General features: G+C 42.4%; 1 long non-coding RNA gene across 2 annotated transcripts in view; it reads left to right on the top strand.

The window, feature by feature from the left end:
- Window positions 1-10,739, top strand: part of LOC144341525 (uncharacterized) — a 145,707-nt gene extending 134,968 nt beyond the window's left edge. For both annotated transcript variants that reach the window (XR_013418506.1, XR_013418505.1), the window contains exon 6: window positions 5,328-10,739. This is a non-coding gene — a long non-coding RNA (uncharacterized LOC144341525). The remainder of the gene's footprint in view (window positions 1-5,327) is intronic.
- Window positions 10,740-13,558: the final 2,819 nt, after the last annotated feature.

The raw sequence follows: 13,558 nt of genomic DNA, 5'->3' as shown, positions 1-13,558 counted from the left end.
ATAAGGAACTTAAACAAATTACCAAAGAACAAACAACTCCATTAAAAAGTGGGCAAAGGTGATGAACAGGCACTCTTCGAAAGAAGATATACATGTGGCCAATAAACATGAGAAAATGCTCAACATCTCTAATCATTAGAAAAATGCAAATCAAAATCACAGTAATACACAATCTTACATCAGTCAGAATGGCTATTATTAAAAAGTCAAAAAAAAATAAGACATGCTGGTAAGGTTGCAGAGGAAAGGGAACGCTTTTACGCTGCTGGTGGTCATGTAAATTAGTTCAGCCATTGTGGAAAGCAGTGTGGCGATTTCTCCAAGAACTTAAAACAGAAGTACCATTTAACCTAGCAATCCCGTTATTGAGCATATACCCACAGGAACATAAATCGTTCTATCACAAGACACATGCACACATATGTTCACTGCAGCACTATTCACAATAGCAAAGTCATGGAATCAACCTGAATGCCCATCAATGGTAGACTGGATAAAGAAAATATGGTACATATACACCATGGAATACTATAGCCATAGAAAAGAATGAGTTCATTTCCTTTGCAGCAACATAGATGAAGCTGGAGGCCATAATCGTAAGCAGATTAATGTCAGGCAAAAGAAAACCAAATACTTGTTCTGACTTATAAGTGAGCTAAACTCTCACTTGTAAGTGGGAGCTAAACCTTAAGTCTACGTGAACACAAAGAAGGGAACAACAGACACCAAGGCCTACTTGAGGGTGTAGGGTGGGGAGAGGGAGAGTGTCTGGCTTTGAAAATGATTTCTTTGGGAAACTGAAAATAACTTTTTTTGTTTTGTTTTGTTTTGTTTTACCATAAAAGTCCTAATTTCATTAGGTGTGGGAAATTTCATGGTGAGGCCTGTCTTTGCTGTGAACTTTGTCCCAGTGTACTTGTTCTTCTATTTTAAAAAGGTTATTTCCTACTTGAACTTGATTCTCCTCTTTTAGCAGGAAAGTTCTCTTGTGTGTGGGAAATCTTAATAAAAAATTTTGCTGTAAAACCATGGAGAAATAATAATAATTATTTCTTTATAATTTGTTCTTTTTTGTTGTCTAATTTCAAATTATGAGAATCAGGCTTTGAATCTCAAACATTTGGTTTCCTAAGTCTTTTTTAAATGTTTAAAAATTTTTTTAGAATAGTTTTGTCTTTGCAGTTCCTATATTTGATAATTGCCAAATAAACATTATTTTTACTTAAGCCTATAACATTTATCAACAATTCTCTTTTTATTGCATTAAACCAAAAATTATTTATTTCAGTGTAATATAGAAGAAAATGATTGGGTTTTGAAATAAGCAGAGGGAGTATAGGAGATAATTAGAATTGGATTAGATTCATTCTTTTCCAGAAATGCTCTTAGAAAGTACTATAATTTATCTGCTTTTGCTGAACTGAATACTAGAGCAACCCCTGGGCCAGTTACTCCAATGGCTTGCTTTTCTGCTAATCTTTAACAAGGTTATTGCTATGGGTTCAGCTTTCCATGAAAGTATTTGGAAGTCCACTAATATGATAATGAAACTAAATTGTTAAATCCAACATTTACTTAAATTGGTTAGAAATGTTACATATTTAACTTTCTGTCTGAGAAAAGTTCATGCCTGGTGAAAAAGGAGAATTGAAACTATGTATATAGTTCAGTAAATGTTTTTATACTGTTAGAGAATGGCTTGTGTTACTCTTGTTAAGTACCTTATTTCCTGGATTTTCAGTTATTTTTGAATCAGATATATTACCTGATGATTTGCTCAATTTTCATTAAAAATAGGATCATTATCATATTAATTTCTTTATTATATTTATACACAATATTTTAATGATCAGTGTGAGCTGCCTCAGCAACCCGATTTGCTCTAAGAAAATGAGATTTGTGTTTACAGTGTCGGCTATAATCTGATTTTCAGTTTGTCTGAACCCAGTGTTTAACACAATTTGAAGTTCACTACTCAATTCTCTATGTTCTAGAGGCAGAACATAGAAATGAAGTTTGGGGCATACAATCGCAGAGAGATTTGGCTGGGAATGTGAATTTTTCCACTTTAAAATTTTTCAGGTTGGGCACGGTGGCTCACGCCTGTAATCCTAGAGTTTAGGAAGGCCAAGGCAGGAGGATTGCTTGAAGCCAGGAGTTTGAGACCCCCCGGGGCAACATTCCAAGCCCCAGTCTCTATAACAAACTAAAACAATTAGCTGAGTGTGGTGGCTCATGCCTGTGGCCCCAGCTACTCCGGAGGCTGAGACAGGAAGATTGCCTGAACCCAGGAGGTTGAGGCTGCAATGAGCTATGATCACACCACTGAACTCTAGCCTGGGCTGCAGAGTGAGGCCCTGTATCTAAATGGTATTAAATTAATAAACAAATAAAGGAAAAGAATAAATTTCTCAGAGGCCAATAACACTCCTCCCATCCCCTCACCTCCAACCCTGGATACTTAAAAATTTCTTGTTACTAAGATGTCCCTAACAGAGATTAGTCTATTCATACCTTTGGGCCAAATTTCCTCCCCACTTCTAATTTGGTAGTAACCTAGACCTGAGTCAAGATCAGCTTCTTGTAAAGATGGTTTTGCAGGGTAATATGACCCTTGATGCTTTCTTCTTCGATGGCTGGTCCTTGAATATTTAGAGGTGATAGGCTCAATTAACTATTAATACCAGCTCCTGCTCTGCTTGTTACTTTATCTCCACTGAGAGGCCGCTTTCATACTGAGGGCTACTCAGGGCATTAGCCAGGGGAAACTGATCTAGAAGTTGACACACGGCTATCTGGAATGTGATGAAAATTTCTCTCTCTCTCTCTACTTTCCTATAGTGAGACTGGGATATCTCATTCCCAATATCCCAAGAGATTAAGACAATCTTTGGTCAAATAAAGAGATGGAAACTTGGTTAGCATAATAACACAGGAAAATTGTGGAGATGACAGTTTATCTTGCAGATGGTCCACTCTTAACAAAGGGAAGGATTTAAAGCTTTCTCCTACAAATACACAGTAAGAACATGCTAACTCTCAGTCTCACTATAGGGTCAGGGACAATGGGCCCTTCATGAGTGCAACAGGGACACCTAGGCCAGAGAGATAGAAAAGATCAGGGAAATCATGGGTTTTGGGGAGGTGAGAAAAAGGAGGGACCAGCGAGAAGGGATTTCTGAAGTGGATTCTGTAGGGACTGAAGTGCACCCTATGGAAAAGATAAAGAGGTATTTTTAACTACTTTCTGGGGTATTTTAACTACTTTCTGGGGTACATTCATGATCAGTAAGTTGGTTTCATTTCTGACATAGAACTGCACCTGTACATACTTGTAGCCATTGTAGGCAAAACTGAGGTTAAATGGTTAAATACAAATATGGGAAATTCTTGCCCTGGTTGAAAACCGAAGCTACTGATAGGACCCATGTTTTTTGGGTTTTTTTGGTTGTGGAGTAGCAACTCTGGAGTCAATATCAACAAGTTTTCTTATGTGAGTCAAGAACTCAATTAATTCCTTTTTGTTTTTGAAAAATCACATTTGGAAAATGTGTTTTGTAGATAGTCAGGATCCGTAATCAGATTATGCAATAGGTAAATAGTGTAGAAGACTCATCCCGGATTTCAAGGAGAAATTCTCCTTCTGGGGATTGTCTATCAGTCTAGGAGCAAAAGTATAATAGGTCTGCTTGAAGCCACCCCTAAGCCAATGTGGCCTAAAATGTAGTTTCTGGAATAAATTCATCAGGAATACCACATGTATTTATTAAAATGCATATCCCTGGACCCTAAACTAGAGGCCAGGAATATACATTCTTGCTGATTACTCATGCTCAGTATGTCTGAAAACCTCTGCTAAAGCAATGCTGATCAGGTTTACCCCACATTCACCCACTTCCCTTCTCCCATTTCCCATCTCTCAATACAATCAGCCTTACTTTAAGGAGATCCTTGTGTGTCTATGAACTTCTGGATGGTGAAAATGGTGATTCTCATGTTTGCTGTGATTTCTAACATCTATAATTGTGCCTTCCGGATACAAGAGTATTTGATGAGGATTTGTTGAACTAGTTGAATTAAATTGAGAACTAGCATTACAGTCATACTCATGAGACAGCTAGAGCTATTTGTCTGAGTCCTGCTGTACCAGAACAGTAAGAACTAAGGACCGAAGTCTTCCTCACAGTTAGTGCCTAGCTGCTCCCTTTGAGTGGGAAATAGTTTATTTGAGGGGGTTGAGTGGAAAAGGAATATGATCTGATTTCTTTTATTCCATTAATTACAGGGCAGATTTCCATTGCCCATTCTCCATTATTCCTGCCAGTGTTTTGCACTGTTCACAGCACATTGGTACAATCATAACAGAAGATTGTATTTTGCTTTGGTTTTAGTCTTGTTCCTAAGGGAAAAATCAGTGTTATGTTTTTTCCCAGGGAGATGCTATACCAGGACACTTTTCCCAAAGGACTGCAGCTTTGATTCACCCATTTTTAATTTTTTTTTTATTGCTTTAGTTTTATTTCCTTTCTATCCTTGCTAATGTTAATAAAATGCATGTCATAAAGAAATCAACTCCTGAGGACATGAAAGGACAGACCTCATGGCTATTTACTCTGCTGACAGCTCCTGCTCTTTAGCTCCTGCTAAAGACCCGCGCATTCACCAGTTTGAAACTGGCCCTCTGTGACAGCTTTCTGTTCACAATAGAGCTGCATACTAAATGGGGTCGGTGCCGCCCCTCCCTTGCAGTGTGACAAATCTCTGGTAAGAGGATAATGCTAAGTTCTTTCACCATCTGTCTAGTTTTGTTTTCTTCCCTCCCCTACTGCTACCAGAAATGTCTAAAAACATAGTATTCTACAGCTGTGCGGTTTACGTGACGATTGCTGTCCGAAGGGAAAACATGCAGTGTTTGCTCCTGAACATTTCCTTTAATTTGTTTCCTTCCAATACAAACATTATAGTATACAGTCAAATGCATGAACTTGTACTTGAGTTTGTCACCTAGAACACTACTTGGGATCGGACTTTACCTGGATGACACTTAATAAACTTTTATTGTTTTCTTACTGGGAATCTTTACAAATTCTCATCAGAGACCACAGGAGGGACGTCATCAGTAGAGAAAACTGGGGCTTCTGGTAAACATCCTGGAGGGTCCTTGACCTCTTGGGGAGGATGGGGACTCCGCTCAGCTTCCAGCTGCTGAATCTTCCTTTCCTTTTCCTCCAAAACTTCTTTCAGCTGAGTGATCCTCTCAGTCTGAAGGGAAACCTGGGTCGACAGTTCCATTATCAGGCTAATTTTTCTATCACCTTCTTCCACAGGTGGGAGACCTCCACAGAACCCTTCCAGCGAGCTGTCTTCTAAAGCAAACAAGAAAAGGAAAGTCTGAGAAGTTTTGATTAGATTTCCCAGAAGCTGAAGAGAAGAAAAATGAAAAAGCTTCATTTCTCACGTTCTTAAAAGAGAGCACAGATGTTGCGTCATCTGGTTAGATACCCTGAGAATAAAATCTGGATCCAGTGAGAGGAAAGATTCTGGGTGCTCATGAAAAAAGAAACAAAACAAAACTTGGGAGCCTCTTGAGAGTGTTCAGAATCAGCCTTTGCCAACTCTTGTTTATATGCATTTAACTTTCAATTAACCATGGGAATGATTCATCCATCCATGAAAATCCAATCTACAAACAACAGCCATCCCAAATTTCATGTTATTCTTTTCCCTCAGAATCTTTCACAAGAGCTATGATCGAGTAGAATTATGCTTTGATTTGAATTTTAATTCAATTAAAATAAAAAATGAGATTTGGGCACAGAGGCTCATGCCTGTAATCCCAGCACTTTGGGAGGCGGAGGCAGGCGGATCACAAAGTCAGGAGATCGAGACCATCCTGGCTAACACGGTGAAATCCCGTCTCTACTAAAAATACAAAAAATTAGCCAGGCGTGGTGGCGGGTGCCTTTAGTCCCAGCTACTCGGGAGGCTGAGGCAGGAGAATGGCATGATCCTGGAAGGCAGAGTTTGCAGTGAGCGGAGATCATGCTACCGCACTTCAGCCTGGGCGACAGAGCAAGACTCCGTCTCTAAATAAATAAATAAATGAATAGCGAAAAGTTTGCCATGCCCTTTCTGGGGCAAGCGATAATGAAGAAAGACCAGTTTCTTAACCCAAGTGAGCTTTAAAGTCGGCAAGGGTGCAATTTGAGGTGATCCAGGAAAACTCTATTAGCATGGTATTTCCCATACAGATTCATTTCTTTTAGGCCTGAAGTCTTTTTTGGCACTTCTTAATAAAATCACAAATACCTCTTGGACATGAAAGCTTATCCTTTATCAATTTCTATCAGTTAACCCCTCAGATGAGGATAAAGGCCTGAGTAATTAAGGACAGAGGTTCCAACAAAGAGATAAAAGATGAGTGGCCATAAGGAGTCCTTGAAAACACACCTTTCTAGCCCATCAAAAAATGTAGCTCCTTAAACTCAAGTCCATCTTACTAGCCTTTAGCAGTACCCTACCACTGTAGAAATTTCCAGCATTAAATGTCTCTGAGCTATATAAAAGGCAGACTTAGGTGTAAGTAGGAAGAGATGTCAAGGGCTTGGGTATCATTTCAGCACTAATGGAGCTAATGGCATGTATGAATGAACCTGATGCATGGTCTCCATGGTAGATTGTTACAATTGAGGTCCTGAATTTATGAGATTCCCAGTGAAAATAAATCTCACGGCTTCACCTGAGAGAAACATTACTGTCAGTCTCAGATACAAAAGCCTGCTATTATTAGGTTCCTACACACCTGCTGGAAATGGACCACCTTTGCTGTAGTAGTGCATGCAGGCAAAAGAGCATAAAAATAACCCATTTCTCAACAAATAAAATTAATTGACAGTCATCACGTTCCCAAGGGATCAAGGGGTAAAATCTTTGGCAGCACATTGCATAGTGGGCAGGGTGCTTTTGGCTTCACAAAAGTGTTAAGAGGAGACAGACATCAAGCTATTCTCTGCTCTTAGAAATTATTGGCACCTTACTAACATTTAAGAACCCGTGGGGAAATTTTTGTTCTGAATTTCTGTTAGAATATTTAAAATTATAACAATATTTAAGATGTTGGTTTGAAGGTGGGGCATGGTGGCTCACGCCTGTAATCCCAGCACTTTGGGAGGCTGAAGCAGGTGGATCACTTGAGATCGGAAGTTCAAGACCAGCCTGGCCAAATAGTGAAACCTCATCTCTACTAAAAACACAAATATTAGCTACGTGTGGTGGTGCACACCTGTAATCCCAGCTACTCAAGAGGCTGAGGCTCGAGAATCGCTTGAACCCGGGAGGTGGAGGTTGCAGTGAGCTGAGATTGCGCCACAGCACTCCAGCCTGGGCAACAGAGACTCCATTTCAAAAAAAAAAAAAAAAAGATGTTGGTTTCAGTACCTTTCATAAGTTAACAAGCAATGGGAAAACATCTCAAATTTCAAAAGAGCATTCAGTTCATTGCCTCTGGGATAAGCCTGTGTTTTCCAGCCTAGGAGAGGGAGTCCATATGGCAGGAGGCCTTTCTCATCTCCAGATATGCCAAGGTCTCACCTTTCCTTTCATTTGGCTGGAGCTGTGCTGTCCAATACAATAGTCACTAGTCACATGTGACCATTAAGCAATGGAATGTAGCTAGTCTGAATAGAGATGTGCTTTAACGTAAAATACACAGTTGACTGGAAGATTTTAGTTTAACAAATGTTAAATACTTCAAATTTTCTATATTGCTTATGCATTAACATATTTAGAATATATTGTATTAAAGAAAATGTATTTTTAAAATAATTTCACTGACTTATTTTTATGTTTTAAAAAATGTGGCTCCTAGAAAATGTAAAATACATGGCTTGCATTTGTGGCTCCCATTATATTTCTGTTGGATAATGTGTTGGGCTAGCATTTCCTTCCAGATGAGCACTTTCTGAAACCCAGGTGGATATATTAGCTGGAGATGGCTCTAGTTAACCTGCACAGATATTATTTGAGAGGGAGGATTTCTGGTCCTCAACCATTGGCACAGAGATCATTTTTCTGTCACCCCAGAGGATGGAGTCATGGAAATCAAAGTTTGATAAAAAGTGATGACTGCCAATTAATTTTATTTACCGAGGAATGGGTGATTTCTTGCCTGAATGCACTACCACAGCAAAGCTGCACCACCTTAAGCAGGTGTGTAGGTATCCAGGTAGCAGGCTTTTGTATCCGTGACTGACAGTGATGTTTCTCTCAGTCCCTAAGCTACTCCTTAAACTACATAAGAAACTGATTCAGATGGGTTGAAGCGAGTTTCATCAGGAGTGGGAGAAGAAAAATGGCAGCAAAGTAGCCAGGGAAGATGCCAAGGAGGGGAGCAGTGAGCAGCGGGGGATGCAGGGCCTCGGCAGGGGGCAGGGGTGGAGGGGGGTGCATTGGAGCCTCACTGTGCCTGTCTGACATCTTCCTCTTTGACTTCTCCTTCCGTGTTTTCTCTCCCCAGTTTTTCCTCTGCTTTTAGAATGAGTTGTTTTTAGTGGATGTGTACAATGAAGAAAAAGGAGTTTAGTGCCACCCCTGGTCAAACTGGTCAAAAAGTTTTTAGACAATGCAATATAGGTAGAGTTCATCCAGCTGTAATGATACAGCAGCAAAAATGCAGCAAAGTGGCATTGCATAGGCAGTCAGGGTCACCAGCACCACATCCTCCTTCTGGAAGAGAGTATTACAGCGAGACAGTAGAAAGAAAATGAGAGGAGAAGCGGGTGTCTAGGCAGCTCGGGCTGTTATCACAAAGTACCACAGATGGGGTGGCTTAAACAAGAAACATTTATTTTTATAGTTCTGGGGGCTGCAAGTCTCAGATCAGGGTGTCAGGATGGTCAGGTTCTGGTGAGGACTCTCTTCCTGGCCACCTTTATGCTGCGTCCTTATGAGAGGTGACAATGCGCTAGCAGCCCTCACTCTCAGCGCCTCCTCAGCCTCAGCGTCCACTCTGGTTGCGCTTGAGGAGCCCTTCAGCCTGCCACGGCACCGTGGGAGCCCCTCTCTGGGCTGGCTGAGGCCGGAGCCTCCTCCCTCTGCTTGCCGGGAGGTGTGGAAGGAGAGGCGCAGGCGGGAACTGGGGCTATGCAGGGCACTCGTGGGCCAGTGCGAGTTCCGGCGGGCAGGGGCACAGGCTCGCCGGGCCCTGCACACGGAGCTGCCGGCCGGTGGTGCCCGCCAAGGGCAGTGAGGGGCTTAGCACCCAGGCCAGTAGCTGCGGAGGTTGCACCAGGTCCCCCAGCAGGGCCGGCCCACTAGCACTGCACTCAAATTCTCAAATTCTCACAGGGTTTAGCTGCCTCCCCGCGGGGCAGGGCTCGGGATCTGCAGCCCGCTATGTCTGAACTGCCCCCTGCGGTGGGCTCCTGTGCTGAGCCTCCCCGACGGGCGCCGCCCCCTGTTCCACGGCGCCTGGTCCCATGGACAGCCCAAGGGCTGAGGAGTGCACTTGCAGCTCGGGACTGGCGGGCAGCTCCCGGTGCAGGATCCAGTGGGTGAAGCCAGCTGGGCTCCTGAACCGGATGGGGACTTGGAGAACTTTTATATCTAGCCTGAGGATTGTATGTGCACCAATCAGCACTCTGTATCTAGCTAACCTAGTGGGGACTTGGAGAATTTTTCCCTTTAGCACTCTGTGTCTAGCTCAAGGATTGTACATGCACCAATCAGCACTCTGCATCTAGCTCAGGGTTTATAAATACACCAATCAGCACTCTGTCTAGCTCAGGGTTTGTAAATACACCAATTGGTACTCTGTATCTAGCTAACCTAGTGGAGACTTGGAGGACTAGCACTCTGTGACTCTGTCTCTAGCTCAAGGATTGTAAATGCACCAATCAGCACTCTGTCAAAATGGACCAATCAGCTCTCTGTAAAATGGACCAATCAGTAGGATGTGGGTAGGGTCAGATAAGGGAATAAAAGCAGGCTGCCGGAGCCAGGCAGGGCAACCAGCTGGAGTGTCGTTCCACCTTGTTGTTTCACTGTTTGCAATAAATTTTGCTGCTATTCACTGTTTGGGCCTACACTGCCTTTATGAGCCATAACACTCACTATGGAGGTCTGCGCTTCGCTCCTGAAGGCAAAGAAACCACGAACCCACCGGGTAGAATGAACAACCCTGGACGCGCTGCCTATAAGAGCTATAACACTCATCACCAAGGTTTGCAGTTTCACTCCTGACAGTGAGACCATGAACCCAACAGAAGAAAGAAGTTCCAGACACATCTGAATGTCTGAAGGAACAAACTCCAGACACACCATTTTTAAGAACTGTAACACGCACCACAAGGGTCTGCAGCTTCATTCTTGAAGTCAGTGAGAGGAAGAACCCCCCAATTCCGGACACACTCACATGGCAGAAAGAAAGAGACCAAAAACTCTCTCATATCTCTTATAAGGGCACTGGCTGCATCATGAAAGGCTCATCCAAGCCTAATTATTTCCACAGACGCAATCTCCAAATGCCATCTAGTCGGGGGCTAGGGTTTCAACACAGGAATTTTGATGGGAATATAATTCAGTCCATAGCACAAGAAGAGGACAGTCAGATAAGGGGTAGAGTAGATGCTGAAAAAAGAGAGATGGCATGAGGATTCCCACTGTATTGTTCTCATGTATTAAATGAAAATGCGAATAGACAACCTAAAGACATACTGAAAATAAAAATTCTCATACAAGTATATTTTACTACTAGTCTATTTACACATGTAAAACAAATATTTTGTTCCATTTCTAAACACATTACAACTAAAGTGTTTAAAACTCTTCTGCAAAGTGGGGGACTTCAAGAGCCTCATGTCCTATTTGTATTGGAAAGTGCCCAAGGCCACCCCAGTGAGTTTTCTAGAATCTCTCACTAACCATCTCCCTCCTTTTCCCCCATCTCGTCTCCCTCATCTGTAACAGGAAGTGATGTATGTCCCCAAAGTCCTGACAGCTCTATATGTCCCACACTTCACACAGCTGTGGTCTCTTATAGGCTTCTGCTGGAAGCTCAGTCTTGCCAAGGTGGTGCTCCCTGAAGCCTGGAGGTGCTGTTATCTGACCAGATCATCTCAGCCTTAACCCCACACCCACAGGATCCAGGAAACCCAGAGATTGCAACAAGAAAGGCTCTTCTATGTGAGACAGGGAGGAAAAACCTGATTAGCAACAATGAGGGTATAAACTCATCACTTTCGCCACTACTGCAGGGTCTTTTACAGTCATACATCATTTTTCATCATTTTCCCTCTTTCTACCATTACTTAAAAGAGATGTAAGTCAGGACTGAGAATGAGGGTTTAGGGTCCTCGTAAAAAGGCTATAGGGGATGGGCGGTGGGAGTTCGGCAGGGTTAGAAAGATTTAGTGAGAGAAGAGGCAGTCCCGCATTCTGCCTTTGGCTGACCCAGGCTGTACCCACTTTTCTATGTCAGCCTTGAAAGACCAAAGGCCCAGAACAAAATACATTGCCTTTGGCCGTTTCCAGCTTCCTGTTCTTCATACCCTCAAAACCTTCATGCTCTGAGAAAAGTGACATGCGCGAGTTACATCAAAAATGACTAATAATGGCTAAATAGGTAACAATAGAGGCGACTGTAGTTGAAGGAGTACCTTAAGAGACTAAGAGTTGTGTCATGCGCGTCCATGTGAAGAGACCACCAAACAGACTTTGTGTGAGCAGTAAAGCTTTTTAATCACCTGGGTGCAGGCGGGTTGAATCCAAAGAGAGAGTCCTCAAAGGGAGATAGGGGTGGGGCCGTTTTATAGGATTTGGGTGAGTAGTGGAAAATTACAGTCAAAGGGGGTTTTTCTCTTGAGGGTAGGGGCGGGGGTCTCAAGGTGCTCAGTGAGGGAACTTCTGAGCCAGGAGAAGGAGTTTTACAAGGTAATATCATCAATTAAGGCAGGAACCGGCCATTTTCACTACTTTTGTGATTCTTCACTTGCTTCAGTCCATCTGGATGTATACGTGCAGGCTTGAGCTCAGAGGCCTGACAAGTTGACTGTATTTTTGGGGTGATCCAGTCTCACCTGCTACCCATTATAGGAATTATTTCTGTAACATCTCTTTGATTCTTTTCTTTTTCTGAAACGGAGTTTCGCTCTTGTTGCCCAGGCTGGAGGGCAATGGCGCAATCTTGGCTCACCGCAAACTCTGCCTCCCGGGTTCAAGCGATTCTCCTGACTCAGCCTCCTGAGTAGCTGGGATTACAGGCGTGTACCACAACACCCGGCTAATTTTGTATTTTTAGTAGAGACAGGGTTTCTCCATGTTGACCAGGATGGTCTCGAACTCCCAACCTCAGGTGATCCACCTGCCTTGGACCTCCCAAAGTGCTGGGATTACAGGCGTGAGCCATCATGCCTGACCTCTCTTTGATAATTTTCTAAGCAAGTGGCTCTCAGTCACTGGTGTCCCTCCAGCTCTTCAGAGGTTGGCTGCCAATTGTAATCAATGAGTTAAAAATCTGCATTTTGTGATCACTGCAGTTGCACACTGTTACAGAGAGACCTGACAGTGGGAACACCGCCAAACATAGACTGGGAGGACAGTAGGGCACCACTTGTTGCTAATCAGAGCAAGAAGGAGTGGTTTCATATTAGGTCAACAGACCTAGAATAAGTGAAAACATTGCTTCACGAGTCCAAGAAGTTAATTCATTCAGCCAATAATTATGTTTGGGAATCTGCACATAGAGAATAAATAAGATAAAATGTTAGCTCCCACAGCTGCAGCTTCACAGTGGAGTAGGGGAGGGGCAGCACTGAGTTAATAAAATTCGGGATTAGCCTAAACAAACACCTCAGCTGGAAGTTTACTTTTCTCTCTGCCTTTCAAGCAAATGACTAAGGCTGCCAAGTATTTACACAACAAGAAAGACTCAACAAGGATCACCGGTGGGTGAGGTGATTAAATACCTCATTCCACCAGAGCCACCCAGGATTGCTGTTTGGCCTAAAGGACAATGTCAGCTTCCTCTTCTGTACAAATGCCCATCACTCTGACTCACTACACGCTGGTTTCGAAAGTTGTGTTTTATTTGTCAGCAACCACCACAGAGTCCAGGTTCACCTCTTGCCATACTTGGACTTGCACAGTCCACACACCTTTAGGACATATTCTTTAGAAATATATCCCTCCCACTTAAATTAACAAACCTAAACAAAACAACTTTTTAGGTTTTCTATCCTTCTCTAGATTTTTACACTGAACGTTTGCAAATGGCTATTCTCTGAAATAAATGATTCACTTTTTTTGTATTGTAGTACAAATATTTTTCTTTTTGAAAATCAAATTAGTCCTATGTCTTGAGGTTTAATCTATCTTCCCCCTTTTAATGTTTTTATTTGTAAAGAGGCCAATCTCTATAGTGCCAAATGACTGACTTCAAAGGTACTTCAATTTCCTTCCACTAAAGCTGTGAACATTTAGGATCCATCTGAAGTAGGCATGTGTTCATTGATTTGGAAAAAGCAAGCAGCATTATAAGAATAGAATTGATTGGCAAAGAGAT

This window comes from Macaca mulatta, chromosome 6 (assembly GCF_049350105.2).
Source record: "Macaca mulatta isolate MMU2019108-1 chromosome 6, T2T-MMU8v2.0, whole genome shotgun sequence".
Lineage (NCBI taxonomy): Eukaryota > Metazoa > Chordata > Mammalia > Primates > Cercopithecidae > Macaca > Macaca mulatta.
Note: the sequence above shows the minus strand (reverse complement) of the source record. Positions and strands in the feature narration are given on the sequence as shown.